This window comes from Neovison vison, chromosome 6, assembly GCF_020171115.1.
Source record: "Neovison vison isolate M4711 chromosome 6, ASM_NN_V1, whole genome shotgun sequence".
NCBI classification, from domain to species: domain Eukaryota; kingdom Metazoa; phylum Chordata; class Mammalia; order Carnivora; family Mustelidae; genus Neogale; species Neogale vison.
Window position 1 is genome coordinate 11,090,509 of NC_058096.1, and position 18,754 is coordinate 11,109,262.

The 18,754-nt window shown below is 37.9% G+C and overlaps 1 protein-coding gene and 1 non-coding gene across 5 annotated transcripts in view; both read right to left on the minus strand.

Annotated features, from left to right (window-relative positions):
* ITSN1 (intersectin 1) overlaps nt 1–18,754 on the minus strand; it is a 214,038-nt gene that overhangs the window by 144,370 nt on the left and 50,914 nt on the right. The window lies entirely within an intron of this gene.
* On the minus strand, nt 2,298–2,438 carry LOC122910943. Its single transcript, XR_006385302.1, has one exon. It is a non-coding gene; the product is annotated as a U4 spliceosomal RNA (small nuclear RNA).

Here is an 18,754-nt window from a genome sequence, read left to right on the forward strand (position 1 = left end):
GCTGGATTTGAGCAGGGCCAGCAGACCCCAGAGCCTGCATTCTACCCCCGAGAAACATGGCCAATTTGTGAAAGGCTGTAAACAACGTCTACTGCACTAACGCCCATCCAGAATACCAGACACAAGCCCAAGGCTCCAAAATCCCCACCAGGCATTATTTGTTCAAGAACAGCCGATGTGAGAACGCCTGGGTGGGTGGCTCAGTGGGTTAAGCCTCTGCCTTCGGCTCAGGTCATGATCTCAGGGTCCTGGGATCGAGTCCCACATCGGGCTCTCTGCTTGGCGGGGAGCCTGCTTCCTCCTCTCTCTCTCTGCCTGCCTCTCTACCTACTTATGATCTTGCTCTGTCAAATAAATACATAAAATCTTAAAAAAAAAAAAGAACAGCCAATGTGAAACCTAACCCAGCATCTTCCCCAACAAAAATAAACCACAATAAGCACCATCCTTACACTTAACAACACGGCAGATGCCTACAGTTAAAAATGAGTACTAAATATTCATACACGAAACAATTTAAACACATTTAGATTTTTAAAATGACAGTCCTCTGCCCTAATACTCTTCAATTTTACATTCCAACCTGTCCATGGATTTTTTTCCCCCCAACTATTGTATTTTTAAACTTCCAAGAGCTCTTCCTTGTTCTCAACTCTTCTGTCCTACTACTCTGTCCTTTCTTTTAATAACACATCTTTTACTCTCCTGAGCTTTTTATTAACCTGGGAAGGGAGTAGTATGTTGTTCTGAGTCGGTATCCAGGTGCCCCTGGATACCGATTTTTTTTTTTTTAAAGATTTTTTATTTATTTATTTGACAGAGAGAGGGATCACAAGTAGGCAGAGAGGCAGGCAGAGAGAGAGAGGAGGAAGCAGGCTCCCTGCCGAGCAGAGAGGCCGATGCGGGACTCGATCCCAGGACCCTGAGATCATGACCTGAGCCGAAGGCAGCGGCTTAACCCACTGAGCCACCCAGGCGCCCCTGGATACCGATTTTTAAAGAACTTCCATTTCAGCTGCAGAACCGACCTCGGTCTTTGGCAGCCACCAAACACTCTGAAGCCTGTCAAGACATTCCTGGGGCCAGCTGACTTGTCCTCCATGTTCATCAGGCCTCTGTAGGCACTCCGTTGCACTTTTCTCCGAACTCAGTTACCAATTCTATTCACTCTTTGGTTCAGAAAATTCTTTTTTTTTTTTTTTAAGATTTTATTTATTTATTTGACAGAGAGATTACAGGTAGGCAGAGAGGGGGAAGTAGGCTCCCTGCTGAGCAGAGAGTCCAATGTGGGGCTCCATCCCAGGACCCTGAGATCATGACCTGAGCCAAAATCAAGAGTCACATGCTCAACTGACTGCACCACCGAAGTGCCCCAATAATTTTCCAGAAAATTTTAATGTGTTTCATCTCACTTAATCTTCATAATGCTCTTTAAACGGACAGATCACACCTGTTTTTTGCTGAACTTACAAAAGCAGTAAGCTCTCATTTTTAAAACCACAGTAAGGCAAGGGGCACCTGGGTGGCTCAGTGGGTTAAGCCACTGCCTTCAGCTCAGGTCATTATCCCAGGGTCCTGGGATCAGGCCCTGCATGGGGCTCTCTGCTCAGCAGGGAGCCTGCTTCCCTCTCTCTCTCTCTCTCTCTCTGCCTGCCTCTCTGCCTACTTGTGATCTCTCTCTGTCAAATAAATAAATAAAATCTTAAAAAAAAACAACCAACCATAGTAAGGCTAAGAAAACATTCTGTTCTGTTCTACTTTCCTTCTATACTATTTACTGCTAAATAAAGAAAAGAAACTGATTTATCGATCTTGGTACCCAGCCACTTTACTACGTTTTCTTATTGGGTCTAAGTCTCTCAGATAAGTCTTTCTGGTTTTCTAGATCTACATTCTCTGAGAATGAAGAATTTAAGCTTACATTATGTGCCCAAACCAATAAAGCTAAGCTATTTAATAGCTGGGACTGCAGGAACTTTTATATTTTCCCTGTCATGGTTTTGGCATTTCATAACCAATGAAATAGGTTCTGAATAGTTATGTTTGCTGTTGTGTTTTGGTAAATACCTTTTAAGACATTTAGGCAGTTTCCTATTACTCTTATTTGACTTGAAATTTTCATTAGAAATGGCTGCCAAATTTGTTCAGAGGCTTTTGAGTATTTAGTAAGATGATCATGTATTTCCTTTTTAAGTTGCAGACTATAGTGACATAGTTCCTAATACAAATTATCCTAGAATGTATGTAATAACCCCAACTCAGATACGCCTGTTATTCTTTTACTACATAACCACATCCAATTTGCTCATATTTTCTTCAGAATTTTTGCTTAGGGAAGTGTTCTGCATAATTCTACACAACAGAGAATTGAGAGAAAAGAGCAATAATCACGCCTCGGATAAACCTCATTGGCTACAATACTGCCACTGCGCAAAGCTTAGAATCGAGAGAAAATAGATGTATTTCTATCTTACTCTGAATTTCCCCAATGATCTTTTAAAAAGGTATAATACATTTAACAGATCAAGAAATACATGTAAATGTAAAGATTTAACAGTTAAAAGGCCCCAAGAAAAATTAATTTTAAGGGTGTGTTTGAACTAACCTTCAAGGAACAAATAATTCCTTTTACTAAAACCATTCCACAGAGAAAGATCAAATATTCCTCAATTCGGGTTAAGAAATTAGCATCATCAATACTAAACCATAACTAGGAAAGCATAGACTACTTTTCTGTAGATACAGTAATTATATACCTCACTTTAAATGTTTTACAGCTATTCTCAGAGAGTCACACAGTCTGGCAAAGCAGAACAACTCCTATGGTCCAAAGCACACTAATCATCAGCAGCTCCTTGCAAAGCATTTTAAGAGTATTTACTGTTCACCGTCCTTCCTAGAATCCAGGAAATAATTCCCCACTCTCTGTGAACCTCTTCCGCAAAAGCGTTCACCTGTTACGAGCAACGTTAGACAAAATTTGTCTTCTGACCCTTCTAACCTCCCTCTCTGCTTCCCCTTCATCTGACATCCATTAGTGACCAGGGGATGCACTGTAACCCAGCTTACGCCCCACACTTGTGAACTAACGCCCTTCTCTCTCTTTCCTCCCCTGTTCCCTGTCACTGGTCTCAGCTGGATATTGGTAAGGAATGGACCTCAAAGAAACTAAGCCACGGAGGTATGATGATGAGGTACCTTCCAGACTTATTAACACAAAAGCCTAAATGCTGTTTGAAGGATAAGAATATTGGAATAGTTCCCCACACACTTCTTTTCACCACAGGGGCTTCAAATACCATCCACAAATAGGTTCTGCTCAGTTCCTAGGGAACCCCAGACAAAAGTAGTAACACACAGAAGAAGCAAATGGGCCAAACCTTGTAATGCCTCCTTTTCAGTTCTACACTACACAGACAAATCACAGTGATAACATATTGGTTCAAGGTATTTTGTTCCTACTTTGAATTTACTGGTTGTATGTTATTACTATAATTTGAAAAAATAAAAGAATCTGTAAAACAAAAAAAAGAAAGAAAATATCACATATGCAAGATTTCTAAATGTAAAAAAGCCAGAGTTCTAGTTTGGCTAAAATAGTTTTATGGCCACTACAGGCCCTCTTTCCCACTCAAACGTAAAAACTGGGCAAAAACTTTAAAAAGCAATTCCCTGAGGACAGTAAGAAAGAAAAGTAGGAGATTTCAGAAGAGTCTCAAAAGCTCCCCCCATTTTTGTTCACTTTTCACTAGCAGCTCTGGCCCAAGGGTGGGCCCAGACGTGGAGTGAGGCAGAGGAGCAAAGAGCAAAACTCTGACAGAAATCCAGTGTTGGGGAGCCTGGGTGGCTCAGTCATTAAGTGTCTGTCTTCAGTCCAGGTCATCATCCCAGGGTCCAATACTGAGCCCTGGGAGCCCCCATTGGGCTCCCTACTCAGCAGGAAGCCTGCTTCTCCCTCTCCCACTCCCCTACTTGTATTCCCTCTCTCACCCTCTCAGTCTCTGTCAAATAAATAAACATAATCTTAAAAACAAAAACAAAAACAAACCCCGTCTTTCTGGGCAAGGGGACTAATGAAAATGGCCTCTATGGGCAGGAGGGTGTAAGTAAGGATCACGTAATTCTATAAATGAACTCCCACAAGACTCAGGCTCACACCTGAGCTGCAGGACAAAACAAAAGCAACACAGCAAAGGTCTTGAAAACTGATCTCACAATGGAACCTCTGTGTGCAGACAGCACTCAGAACTTGTAGTTTGAACCTAATCAGGATGAAGACCTGCTAAAACAAACACCAGCATTGTGCAGGGGATTAAGGCAGCACACAGAACCAGACATGAAATTCCCAGTATCCAGGATGTAATCCAAAATTACGTGACATACAAAGAACTAGGAAAACCTCACCAATTCTCAAAGAAAGGAACACCTGTCATCAACAGGTCCCAAATCCTAGATGATACAAACACTGAAATTACCATAAAGACTTTTTAGAGCAGTCATCATCCATATGTTCCAGGAGGTCAAGGTAAACACAAATGAAAGGATTGAAAATACACAAGATCTCAGCGGAGAAGAAAACACTAGTTTAAAAAGAATCAAACGGGAATTTAAGAGAGAAACTTAGACCATCAAGCATGAAGGAAGAAGAACAGAAATGGTAAATATCTGTGTAAATATAAAATATAAAATTATATTTTTCCTATAATTCTCCTTAAGATATGTAGACTGTTGAAAGCAAATATTGTTAACACTGTCCAGTGGGGCTTTCAATATACACAAATATAATACCTATGACAACCTTTAATATAAAGGTCTGTGCCATAAGAGCAAAGGGGCTTATAAGGTGCAAGCCTTCTGCATTTTATTTGAAGTAGTATAATATAACCTGTAAGCAGACTATGAAAGTTAGGTAAATACATTTAATCCCTGGAGCAACTACTTAGAAAAATAAAAATAAAAAACAAGTATAGTGAAAAAGTGAATAGATAAATAAAAACATAATGTTAAAAATTACTGAAATAGTTTTTAAAAGGCAGGAAAAGAGAAAAATATACAGAGAGGAACAAACAAAACAAAAAAATGGCAGGTCTAATTCTAACATACCAATAATGACATTAAATTTTAAAGGTCTAAATACTGAGAAAGATAATAGCTGAGGGGGAAAAAAAGCAATGAAACCACAATCTGGTTCCTTGGGGGAAAAAAATTTGATAAGCCCTGGGCGCCTGGGTGGCTCAGTCAGCTAAGTGTCTGCCTTCAGCTCAGGTCATGATTTCAGGGTCCTGATACGGAGCTACACTTTGGGCTCCCTGCTCAGTGGGGAGTCTGCTTCTCCCTCTGCCCCCCACCTGTCTGTGCTCGCACTCTCTCATAAATAAATAAATAAATAAATAAATAAATGTTTTCAGGATTTTCTTTATTCATTTGAGAGAGAGAGAGAGACAGAGAGAGGATAAGCCGGTGGAGAGGCAGAGGGAGAAAGAGCCAGACTCCCTGCTGAGCAGGGAGCCCCACATGGGGTTCAATCCCAGGATGTGGAGATCATGACCTGAGCAGAAGGCAGACGCTTAGCCATCTGAACTACCGAAGTTCCCCAAAATAAATAAAACCTTTAAAAAAAAAAAAAGACAAGCCCGCCCTTTCTACGATTGATTGAAAGAGAGAGAACACAAATCTGATCAGAATTACCATTAATCCTAAACATAATAAAATGGTAAGAAATACTAAAAACAACTTTATGCCAACAAATTTGACAATGTGGATGAACAAACTTCTTGAAAAATAAAACTTACCAAAATTGATTCAAGGAGAAATAGAATATCCATGTATTCCTATGCTTATTAAGGGAACTGATTTTATTTTATTTTTATTTTTTTAAAGATTTTATTTATTTGACAGACAGAGATCACACGTAGGCAGAGAGGCAGACAGAAAGAGAGGAAGCAGGCTCCCTGCCTGGCAGAGAGCCTGATGCGGGGCTCGATCCTAAAACCCTGGGATCACGACCTGAGCCAAAGGCAGAGGCTTTAACAAAATGAGCCACCCAAGCGCCCCAAGGAACTGATTTTAACAGAACCCTTCCCAAAAAAGAAAACTGCATTCTCAGATGGTTTCACTGGTGAATTCTACCAAACATTCAAGGAAAAAAAATAATACAAAAGCTATGCAAACTTTTTCAAACAACAGAGGATCAGTGCCCAACTCATGTTTTGAAGCCAGAATAATGCTAATAACCAACAGATATTACCCCCCACCAAAAAATTAGAAGACATCCTAAGGAATACAGATGCCAAAATCTTTCAGAAGATACTAAAACTTTGATCTTAATACTATACAAAAAGGATAATAAAACATGACCAAGTAGGGTTTATCCCAGAAATACAAGATTTGCTTACCATTTGATAATCAGTTAATGTAATTTACCATATCAAAATAATAAAGCAAGAAACCCCAATATGATCATTTCAATAATGTGTAGGGGGGTTGACAAAAACTCAAACCCAATAATGATAAAAACTCACAGATAACCAGGATTAGTAGGAAACTTCCTCAGATATAGGGCATCTATGAAAACCCACAGCTACACCGTAGTTCATGGTTTAAAGCTGAATTTCTCCCTTTAGAGCACCTGGGTAGCTTAGTCAGTTAAGGATCTGCCTTTGGCTCAGGTCATGATCCCAGGGTCCTGGGATGGAGCCCCACAGTGGACTCCCTGCTCAGCGGAGAATATGCTTCTCCCTCTCCCTGTGCTGCTCTCCCTACTTGTGCACTTTCTCTGTCAAGTAAATAAATAAAATTTAAAAAAACAAAACAAAAAAAACCACAATTTCTCTCCAAAAGATAGGAAAAAGGCAGGAAAATCTGCTTTTACCACTCCTATTCAACACTGTTCTGGAGGTTCTGGCCATTGAAATAAGGTAAGAAAAACAGCAAAATAATAGCTAAAAGATTGGAAAAGAACAAAATGAAACTCACCCTACTTACAGAAAACTCCAAGGAATCCACTAAATATAATAAGTAAATTTATCAAATTCTGGTTTTGCAAAGTGATGTAGCAAAATTGCAAGATAAAAGATTAATAACATATTAAAATCAACTGAATTCTCATATACTGGAAACAACTGGACAGTGAAATTAGATAGACAATCCCATTTACAGCAGTGCCAAAAAATGTAGAAGCCCTAGGTATAAATTTAATAAAAGACATCCAGGGGTGCCTGGCTGGCTCAGTCTGTAAAGCTTGCAACTCTTGATCTCAGGGTCCTGAGTTCAAGCCCCACACTGGGCATAGAGCTTACTGAAAAAACAAAACAAACAAAAGAAAAGACATCCAAGGCCTCTACAGTGAACACTACAAAACACTGGAGGTGGAGGGGGCAGAAATTAAGGAAGACCTACATAAATGGAGAGATATACTAAGTTCATGGACTGGAAAACTCAGTATCATTAAAATTGCAGTTCTCTCTAAATGGATCTGTATGTTCAAGGCTATTCTAATCAAAACTGCAGCAGGCTTTTTAGAAGAAACTAAATAAGCTCATATTAAATTTACATGGAAATGCAAAGGACCTAGAATAGCCAGAGCAGTTTTTAAAAAGAACAAAACTGGAGGACTTACCCTACCTGGTTTCAAGATTTACTATGAAGCAACAGTAATCAAGACCTTTGGAACCAGTGTAAAGGGAAACTACCAGATCAATGAAGCAGAAAACAGGAGTTCAGAAATAGACTTACACATGCTTAGTGAATTCATTTTTAATAAAGTAGCAAAGGCAAATCACTGGAGGGAAAAAAGGGCTTTTCAACAAATAGAAGTGGATCAACTGGATACCCATGTGGAAAAAAAGAAAAACAAAAACAAAAACATTGATTCTAACTCCTTACTACACGCAAAAATTAACTCAAAATAGGTCAAATTTTGAAATTTAAATTTGAACTAATTTAAAACCTTGTAGTTTAACATTAAAATTCTAAAAGATGAGAGAATACCTTCATGACCCTGAGCAGCTAAACAATAATTTCTTAGGACTAAAATAAGTGTGACTTATTTACAAAAAAAAAAAGGGGGGGAGGTTGTCATCGAAATGAAAAGTTAGCTCTTCAAAAGTACCATTAAAAAGAGAAAAAGGCAAACTATAAGGCAGGAAAAATACATTTGCAACATAATCATCAGACAAAGAAACTACTCAAGAGTATCCAAGGAACTCTTTTTTTTTTTTTTTTAAGATTTTATTTATTTATTTGACAGAGAGAGATCACAAGTAGACAGAGAGGCAGGCAGGCAGAGAGAGAAGGAGCAGGCTCCCTGCTGAGCAGAGAGCCCGATGCGGGACTCGATCCCAGGACCTTGAGATCAGGACCTGAGCCACAGTCAGAGGCTTAACCCACTGAGCCACCCAGGAGCCCCTACTAGGAACTCTTACAACTTGAAAATAATAAGACATATTTGCCTATGGTTCACCATAGCTTGCTTATCCTGAACTGCAATTCTGCTATTCCCAAATAAGCATATTTTTTTTACCAAAAAAAAAAATAAATAAATAAAAGAAAAAGTCAAACAACTGAGAGAGGAAATGGTCAAAAGACATGAACAGGGGCGCCTGGGTGGCTCAGTGGTTTAAGCCTCTGCCTTCAGCTCGGGTCATGGTCTCAGGGTCCTGGGATCGAGCCCCGCATCGGGCTCTCTGCTCAGCGGGGAGCCTGCTTCCCCCTCTCTCTCTGCCTGCCTCTCTGCCTACTTGTGATCTCTGTCTATCAAATAAATAAATAAAAATCTTAAAAAAAAAAATTAAAAAAAAAAAAAAAAGACATGAACAGACACTTCGCAAATTAACTTACAGAAATGGCCAATAAACACTTGGAAAGATGCTCAACATTATGAGCCATTAAGGAAATAAAACTGCAATCGTATTTCCACTGGGATGGCAAACAGGGAAAAGACTGACCATACCAAGGGCTAGCAAGGATTCTCATGCACTGCTGACAGAAATGTAAGATGCTACAACCTGATGGAAAAATATACTTTTCTTAAAAAGTTGTACAGTGGTGTCTGGGTGACTCGGTTGCTTAAATGTCTGACTCTTGATCTCACCTGGAGACTTGATTCAAGCCCGGTGTTAGGCTCCATGCTGCGTGTGGAGCCTACTAAAGAAAGAAGCAAAAAGTTGGATAGATCTCACTAAATCTAGCCACTAAGAAATGAAAATTAATGCCCACACAAATATTTCTATATGAACATTCATATCAGCTTTATTTTGAAGAGCCAGAACTAGAAACCTGAAAGTTAATCAACTGATGAATGAATGAGCAGTGACGTATCTGTTGTACTACTTAGCAATAAGAAGGAACCAACCCGTACTACAAGCCCTAACATGCATGAATGTCCAAGTTATCATGCTATGCAAAAAAAAAAAAAAAAAAAAAAGCAGCAGCAGCCGGGGGTGTGTGTGGCTGTGTGTATAAAATATGACTCCATTTTTGTAAAAATTCTAGAAAACATAAACTAATCTATAGTGACAGACAACCAATCAGTACTTGCCAGGAGATGGGAGTACAGGAAGGGTCAGATTATAAAAGTACAAAGAGACACAAGGAAACTTTGGGGAAAGGTAAGGGTTTCACAGGTATTTGCACATATCAAAACTGATCAAATAGCACACTTTAAAAATATGCAGTTTGGTGCAGTTTAATTGTATCTTGATAAAGTTAAAAAAAAGTCACAAGTCACATGCACAAAAAAACCCTCTGAATAAGTGTCAAGAGTTCTACAATCCTAGCAGTTCCATACAAATTAGAGTATCTGTGCTGAACTATCTATCATGTGAGAGAACTTTTTCCCAAAAATTCCCAACAAGTATTTTAATCATTAAAACAACAACAAAAAAGCAACTTTCAGCTCAATTAAAAAATTTAATTGAGGGGAGTCTGGGTGGCTCAGTCCGTTAACCATCTACCTTTGGCTCAGGTCATGATCCCAAGGTCCTGGGATCAAGCCCCACATTGGGCTCCCTGTTCTGTGGGGGGCCTGCTTCTCCCTCTCCCTCTTCCCCCTATTGTGTTCCCTCTCTTGCTGCCTCTCTGCTGAATACATAAATAAATAATAACAGTAATAAAAAAATATAAAGTTAATTGAAGAGACAGAACAAATGAAAAGCAGGCTTTTTTTTTTTTAAAAGATTTTATTCATTTATTTGACAGACAGAAATTACATTTTAGCAGAGAGACAGGTAGAGAGAGAGAGAGGAGGAAGCAGGCTCCCTGCTGAGCAGAGAGCCCGATGCGGGGCTCGATCCCAGGACCCTGAGACCATGACCTGAGAGGAAGGCAGAGGCTTTAACCCACTGAGCCACCCAGGCACCCGAACAATACGGCTTTTGAGCAAGAATGTTTAATATAACTAAGTGGTGTATCTAAAATTGTGATTATGAATCCTTTATAACATATTTGGTAAGGATAGCGAGAAAATTTATTTTTAAAAAGTTGTTTTTGTTTTTTTTTTTTTAAACAGAAGTGAGTGGGGTGGGGTATAATCTATGTTGAATGAAACAAAAATGCTTTACTAGAAAACAGAAAATACTCAACTTAATTTCATTATGTCTAGTTTTTGTAAAATTACATTATAAATAATATAGAAATATATAACAAAATAATGAATGCCCTTTACTAGATACACAAAGACTAGCGGGTTTTCCAAATACCTTTATGACCAAATAATAAATACATGTAACAGCTATATTCTGATTTTCAATTTCACTGAAGTGGGGATAAAAGTCTAGAAAGTATAGAATAAAAACCAGGTACTCTAAAAAATGCCACCAGTTAAAAGCCAATCCATCTCTGTAAACACTGATCAAATTCTGCATATATCCTAATGCAGATTAAGTGGAAAAAAAAAAAAGGAACATCAAAAATCCTTAAGTATATAAACAAAATTTGAATACAATGTAACAGTAGATATGAAGCCTCACAGAAACAGCATTTGGTTTGTGTGAGGAAAATATCTATAACCCTAGAGGCAAATTATAAAGGCTTTTCAGAAAAAAATTAAAACTGCATTCACTGCCATTAACTATAAAAATAAAACTAAAATAGCTAAAACACAAATTTAGAATAATGTGAGAGATGTAAACTTCAGTCCCTTCATCTCTAAGTAATATCATTTGGCTAGCTAGATATTTTAAGACCTTTTCATTCAAATTTCCAGAGTATAAATCCTCTCTCGATGTAGCTAAATTTTCAAATGTTAAGAGAAATGGGGAAAAAAACAAAAAAAGTTTTTTTTTTCCTGTCATGGCTGAGCATAAGCATATTGGTATTCTCACATTGTCCTCATTTATGATCAGATAATCATTCCTATTTAGATCTTACTTGAAAATAATCTTTTATACCTTTGAAAGACTTCCTCTCTTCAAAGTCTTACTCACGAACAACATAAAAGCTATACTGACCCAACACATAAACAGGCTTGTGTAGGTAATTTTTATCTCACTGAAGCATTAAGATTATCTTTAAAAAGCTCATTTCTAAATCCTCATCTCATTCAAATGATATCACGAAGCTCTACTCCCAGAATCAGAGACAATGGTCTACACCTCATGCCGAAATTAGGGAGTCGGCTTAGGTGAGGAATTATCAGCGTGATCCTTGATATTAAGAAGTTTACAGGGGCATCTGAGTAGCTCAGTCAGTTAAGCGTCTGACTCTTGGTTTGTTGCTCAGGTCATGGTCTCAAGGTCATGGATGGACCCTCACCATCTTGAATCCAAGCTCCACCAGCTTAGAGTCTGCTTTGGATTCTTTCTCCCTCTCCCTCTGCCCCTCCTCACTAGCACTCTATCTAAAATAAATATATAAAATCTAAAAAAAAAAAAAAAAGTAGTTTATAATTGGGGCACCTGGGTACTCCGTTGGTTGACCATCTGACTCTTGATTTCGCCTCAGGTCATGATCCCGGGGTCCTGGGATGCAGCCCAGGGTTAGGCTGTGCGCTCAGTGGGGAGTCTGCTTAAGGACTCCCTCTCCCTCTGCCCCTTACCCCCCCACTCACACACGTGCGCATTCTCTAATAAATAAATAAATCTTTTTTTTAAAAAAAAAGTCTACAATTAACTCGTACAACTCAATAATTTTAAAATTTTTAAAATAATTTTAAATTATTAAAATTTTAAATAATTTTAAAAATTAAGCAATCTACAGATTCAATGCAACCTCCATCAAAATATCAATAGCTTACTTCAAAGAAGTAGTACTTCACACAAGTAATACTAAAATTTGTATGGAACCAGGAGACCTCAAATAGCCAAAACAATCCTACAAAAGAAGAAAAACTGAAGGTATCACAAGCCCCGATTTCAAGAATACTACAAACTTGTAATAATCAAAAAAGTATGGTACTGACAAAAAACCCAACAACAACAACAACAACAAAAAAGCAGACACATAGATCAACAGAACAAAATAGAGAACCCAGAAATAACCTCATGCTTCCTATGGTCAATTAATCTACAACAAAGGAGGCAAGACTGGGGAAAAGACAGTCTCCTTAATAAATGGTGCTGAGAAAACTGGAAGAATGAAACTGGACCACTTTCTCACACCATACCCAAAAATATACTCAAAAGGGATTTAAAGACCTACATGTTAACATCTGAAACCACAGAACTCCTAGAAAAAAACATAGGTAGTAATCTCTGTGGTGTCAGCCTTCGCAACATTTTTCTAGATGTGTCTTCTCAGGCAAGGGAAACAAAAGCAGAAATAAACTTGAAACTACACCAAAATAAAAAGCTTTTCTTTTTAAATTTATTTTTTTTAATTTAATAAACATATAATGTATTTTTATCCCCAGGGGTACAGGTCTGTGAATCACCAGGTTTACACACTTCACAGCACTCACCACAGCACATACCCTCCCCAATGTCCATAAAAATAAAAAGCTTTTGCACAGCAAAGGAAACCAACAAAAGGAACAGGGAAGCTGCTGAATGGGAAAAGATATTAGCAAATGACATATCCAATAAGGGGTTAATACCCAAAATGTATTAAAAAGCTTATACAAACCAACACCGGAAAAAAATCTGACTAAAAAATGGACAGAGGGCCTGAACACACAGTTTCCTAAAGATATTGAGATGGCCAACAGACACATGAAAAGATGTCTGACATTATGAAACATCAGAGAAATGCAAATCAGAAAAATGAGATATAACTTTACAGCTGTCAGAATGACTGGAATCAAAAAGACAACAAGTGGGGCGCCTGGGTGGCTCAGTGGGTTAAGCCGCTGCCTTCGGCTCAGGTCATGATCTCAGGGTCCTGGGATCGAGTCCCGCATCGGGCTCTCTGCTCGGCAGGGAGCCTGCTTCCCTCTCTCTCTCTCTCTGCCTGCCTCTCTGTCTACTTGTGATTTCTCTCTGTCAAATTAATAAATAAAATCTTTAAAAAAAAAAAAAAAAGACAACAAGTGCTTGTGAGCATGTGGATAAAAAGAAACCCCTCTGTACTGTTGGTTAGAATATAAATTGGTTCAGCTACTACAGAAAACTGTAAGGAGGTGCCACGAAAAGTTAAAAACAGAAATACCACATGATTGGTATTCACTATGTTCTGAATTCCCCTACTGGGTACTGACCCAGAGAAAATGAAAACACTAATTTCAAAAGATACACACACCCTTGTATTTACAGCAGCATTACAGCTGCCAAGATAAGGAAGCAACTCAAATGTCCATCCACAGGTGAATGGATAAAGAAGATGTGGGGTGTACACACACACACACACACACACACACTCTGAAATATTACTCAGCCATAAAAAGGAATGGGATCCTGCCATTTGTGATAACACGGATGGACAATGAGGAATTATAGGTAAAAAAAGTCAGACAAAGAAGGACAAATTCGTATGACTTCCTCTGTATGTAGAATCTAAAAAACAAATGAACAAACAAACTCTTAAATACAGAGAGTAAATTGGTGGTTGCCAGAGGGAAGGTGGCGGGGGGGGGGGGGAGGTGAACTAGATAAAGGTGATTTAAGAGTCCCAAACTTCCAGTTACAAAATAAATATGTCATGAAGATGAAAGTAGAGCATAGGAACACAGTCAATAACACTGTAATAACATCGTGTGATGACAGATGGTCACAACACTGTGGGAAGCCATGAGTAATGTACAGAGTTGCTGAATTAATATATTGAACACCTGAGACCAATATGCCATTGTATGTTAAAAACAACCCCAAAATGGGCAAAGGACCTGAATAGGCATTTTTCCACAGAGGATACACGTATGGCAAACGGACATATGAAAAGATGTCAACCTACTAATCATCAGAGAAATGCAAAACAGAACCACAGTGAGATGGGATAGCCATTACTGAAAAGAGAACAGAGAAAAATGTGAGCAAGGATGTGAAGAAAAGGAAACTTTGTGCACGATAGGGAAGAATGTGAATTGGTACCCATTATGGAAAACAGTATGGAGGCTCCTCAAAAAATTGAAAATACAGGAGCACCTGGGTGGCTCAGTTGTTGGGTGTCTGCCTTCGGCTCGGGTCATGATCCAAAGGTCCTGGGATCCAGACCCACATCGAGCTCCACCATCCGGCTCCTTTCTCAAAGGGGAGCCTGCTTCTCCCTCTCCCACTTCCCTTGCTTGGGCTCCCTCTCTCACTGTCAAATAAATAAATAAAATCTTTTTTTTTTTTAAATGAAAAACATAACTAGTATTGTGATCCAGCAATCCCACTGCTGAGTACATATCCGAAGGAATGAAATCAGTATCTCAAAGAGATGTATGAACTGCGTGTTTACTGCAGCTTTATTCACAATGACCAAGATAAGGGAAACGATCCAAACACGGGTCAGTGGATAATTAAAGAAAATGTGGTATATGTATATATGTATATATGTACGTGTGTGTGTGTGTAAAATACATACACACTGTAAAATTATTCAGCCATTTAAAAAAGTGAGGAAATCGTGCTAATTGAAACATGGATGAACCTGGAGGACATTTTGCTAAGTGAAATAAGCCAGACACAGAGAGACAAATACCATATAATCTCACTTATATGTGGAATCTAAAAAAGCCAACCTCCTCCTAGAACCAGAAAGTAAAATGGTGCTTGCAAAGAGGGAACAAGAAGATACTTCTCAAAGGATAGGAACTTTCAGTTATCAAATGAGTTAAGTTCTGGGGATCTAATATATAGTAAGGTGACTATATTTATTTAATAATAATGTACTTTACATGTGAAATTTGCTGAGAGAATGATCTTAAGTGTTCTCACCACACACACACACACACACACACAGAGTTAACTGTGAGGTGTGGATGTGTTTAATTAGGTCAACTGTGTTAATCACTACACAACGTACATGCTTACTAAATCATCACATTTATACCCAAAAGATATATTACCTCAATAAAGTTGGGGGAAAAAAGGAGTTTCCAATTAAATAGAGGATGGAAAATACACATCAAAAATCTGTGTCTGCGTGTGTCTATACGCATACAGAGAGAGATAGAAGCAACACGTAATAATTAACTAAAACTTTGTGAAACGCTTACCAGTACATCTGATCTGTACTAGCCAACTGCATTTTATGAACAGCTCTATGGGTTACATAACATTGCTCTCCCATCTTACAGATGTAGAAACTAAGGCAACAGTTTCTGCAATTATTGAATGGTAGAAGAGGAAGTCACTTTGGTTTTAGGGCACATGATCATAACCTCATTCTTTCAGGATTATGAACTTATTGGAACAACCATGAAGTAGTTATTAGCCCAGTAACCCAAACAGGGTGGAGGTGGGAGGTAGGGCGGGAAGGGATACTGTTCCAAGCAATAAAAGCGCTAGAAAACAGAATGGAGGCAGAAAGGGAAACCAACTGTTTGTTTTTTTAAAGCGTCACAGCAGACCACAGAGGAAACTGAATGGGAGAAATACATCTGACAGAATTTGGCCATCTAAGTCCGAGGAGCTTTTATTTCTTATGTAAAAAAGCAAAGCTTCCTGAAGTGTAAATATTTCTCACACAGAATCCCGAAGTTATATACAGAAATAAAAACAGAAAGTCCAGAGCAGCAGCAACACAATGAAAGAAAGAAAGACCCAAAAAAAAAAAAAAAAAAAAAGGAAGGGAAAGGGAAAACAAAAAATGAGCAAAGGCAGTGGTTCTATCCATAGGATAGGATTTCAGTGGAGTTCTTAAACAGAAGAGCAGGCACCTACTTAGGCCAAAGCAGAGAAGGACGTGCTGCTTCTGCCTAAGGTGTGCCTGGCCTACCGCCTGGGAAGCAACAGGCAGGACAGCTGGCCTAGGAGGGCACAAAACTCAAGGGCACAGTGCGCACTGAGGCAGGGGGTCAAGCATCTGCACTTCTTACAGGCGAGAGGGGGACCACTGCGTACACAAATATAGCCTGTACTGTCCTACATCGTTAAATGCCTCAATTTATATTTCCTTCTAGTCCTTTCCCTATAAATATACAATTGTCCCCTTCTTTTCCCGCTTTACATTATAATATAAGCCTTTCCCAAGTTATTTTAAAGCCTTTCATAAACATGTTGCTGGAATTAGACAGTAATCTTCAGAGGGAGGCAAACACTCCTATATTTACATATAAAAAATAGAAAAACAGACAGACTAAACACCGAGCAATCAAGAAGTAGGCAAAATTCGTTTTTTTAAAAGTTCAGATGAATGTTAGGATGTTTAAGCCAACAGCCAGAATATGTTTGAGCAGTCTTTAACCTTTCTTCATTTCAGCTTCAGAAAAGAGAGTGAATTATTAAAAGCTAAAGGAATAAATACTGATCCTTAATTTCAGTATTTACATTAAAATCTCAAATGTTGACATATTTAAAGTAGAAGACCTCTATAAATGTGTATTTATAAAATAGGAAGACCATTTATAAAACAGTATTTATTAAATGTCATTTCACATAGAAAAGAAAATGAGAGAGGTTTGTTATTTGATTTCCAATGTTTTATTACCATAAAGGGAGATTATTCAGAAAATATGAAACGATTACATAAAAACAACAAAAAAAGTACCAACAAGTACTAAATTTAGCAGTTTAAAAAAGGCTACATTTAACATGAGAAATGATCTTTGAGAAATAAAATTTCTAAACTCCAAATTATTGGCATAATTTAAGATGCTATTTTATATTAAATAATTTAACTATCTGAAAGATCTTTAAATACAGGTATGTTATACAAATCTTTCAGACTTCCTGAAGGTTTGAAAATATTTTAAGTATTTTTTTTTAATATTCTAAGGCTTTTTTAAATTAAGGAGGGGAAGGGCATGAATGAAAACATGTATGGATGAAATGAGGCAATTAAAATAGACACTAGTTCACAGAAACAGCAATCTTCACAATCATGTAATTCACATCATCAGCAAATTTCTAATCTACCAAAACAGGGCTAATTTAGGACTTAATAACCTAACAGCAAAAGGAGATTATGAACATACATTATCAGTTTTTCAATTACTGACCACTACCTCCGAAAATCTTGTAATCCTCTTACATAAATAGGGAAAGGTTATAGGAGGGGTGAGGGAGGGACCAGGGGGTGGGGAGGCATAGGTGACAGGGGTGTGTGTGTCACAAACACTCCACTGACCCAAGTTACTGGATTCATAACCAAAAAACACCTGGCCTCGGTATTTTAAAGCGTATTCTTGGTAAAGAAGGTATTTTACATATTGGAACATTTTTAAGTTGACCTTAAATTTACAATATTCCAGCAGTCCCAGATCGTGGATAGCTACATTTGTGCTGCCAGAGAAAAAAGGCAAGCAGGCTGGAAGCTATCAGGGGCTACAGAGGTAAGGAAACAAGAGACCTATTCTTTCTCATATTTAAATTTTTTGGCTTGTATTTTAACAGGTCTATTGTCTACATTCAGTTCAAGGAGTCCTTTCCCAATACTCCGGCTAATTTACTCGAAATAGATTTTCGTGGTACTAACGTAATGAACTTTAAATTCGTTTCTTATAAAGGATTTTTTTTTTTTTGAACTTTTGTTTGAAAGCTTCTCAAAAGGGGACACCTGGCCGGCTCAGTCAGTGGGCATCCTACTCTTGATCTCAAGATCATGAGTTCGAGGCCCAAGGTGGGTGTAGAGATTACTTTTTTTAAAAAAAAATCAAAATGAATAAAAATTTTAAAAAAGAACTTGCTCAAAAGGTTTAGTTTTAGGTTAAAGGGCTATAGTATGGAAAGGTACAGAAGAGAAATTTGGCGTCAAGGAAATATTGAAAAGGAAGGAAAAAATGTCAAAATGTAAGAAAAGAATAAAAAACTAACTATTTTAAACATCCTTAAAGGTTATAAAATATCCTCAGGAACATTAAAAAAAATACGTAACTCACACTCTACTCATACTATGATACTATCTAGTATTTGAGAGTTATGACAATCTGGTTTTAGGTATTTGTCTATGCACATTTATCCCTAATCTACAATAATAACTTAATAAAAATTAAAAGGATTCACTAAAAACTACTGTCCCCACATCTCTTCCTTCTGGAGGTTTTCAAATGATATTGAAAACTTTGGTTTAGGAAACCAAATTCAAAATTTAGGAAACCTTAAAGAAAAAAAAAAGAAATCAAAGGAAATCTTTCTCATATTAAAAAAACAACAACAACAACTCTGCAATGAATGGAAATCAAAAGAGCCTACACCCATTTTCTATAGGGAACCTTATAACAAATCCCACTCCTGTGAAA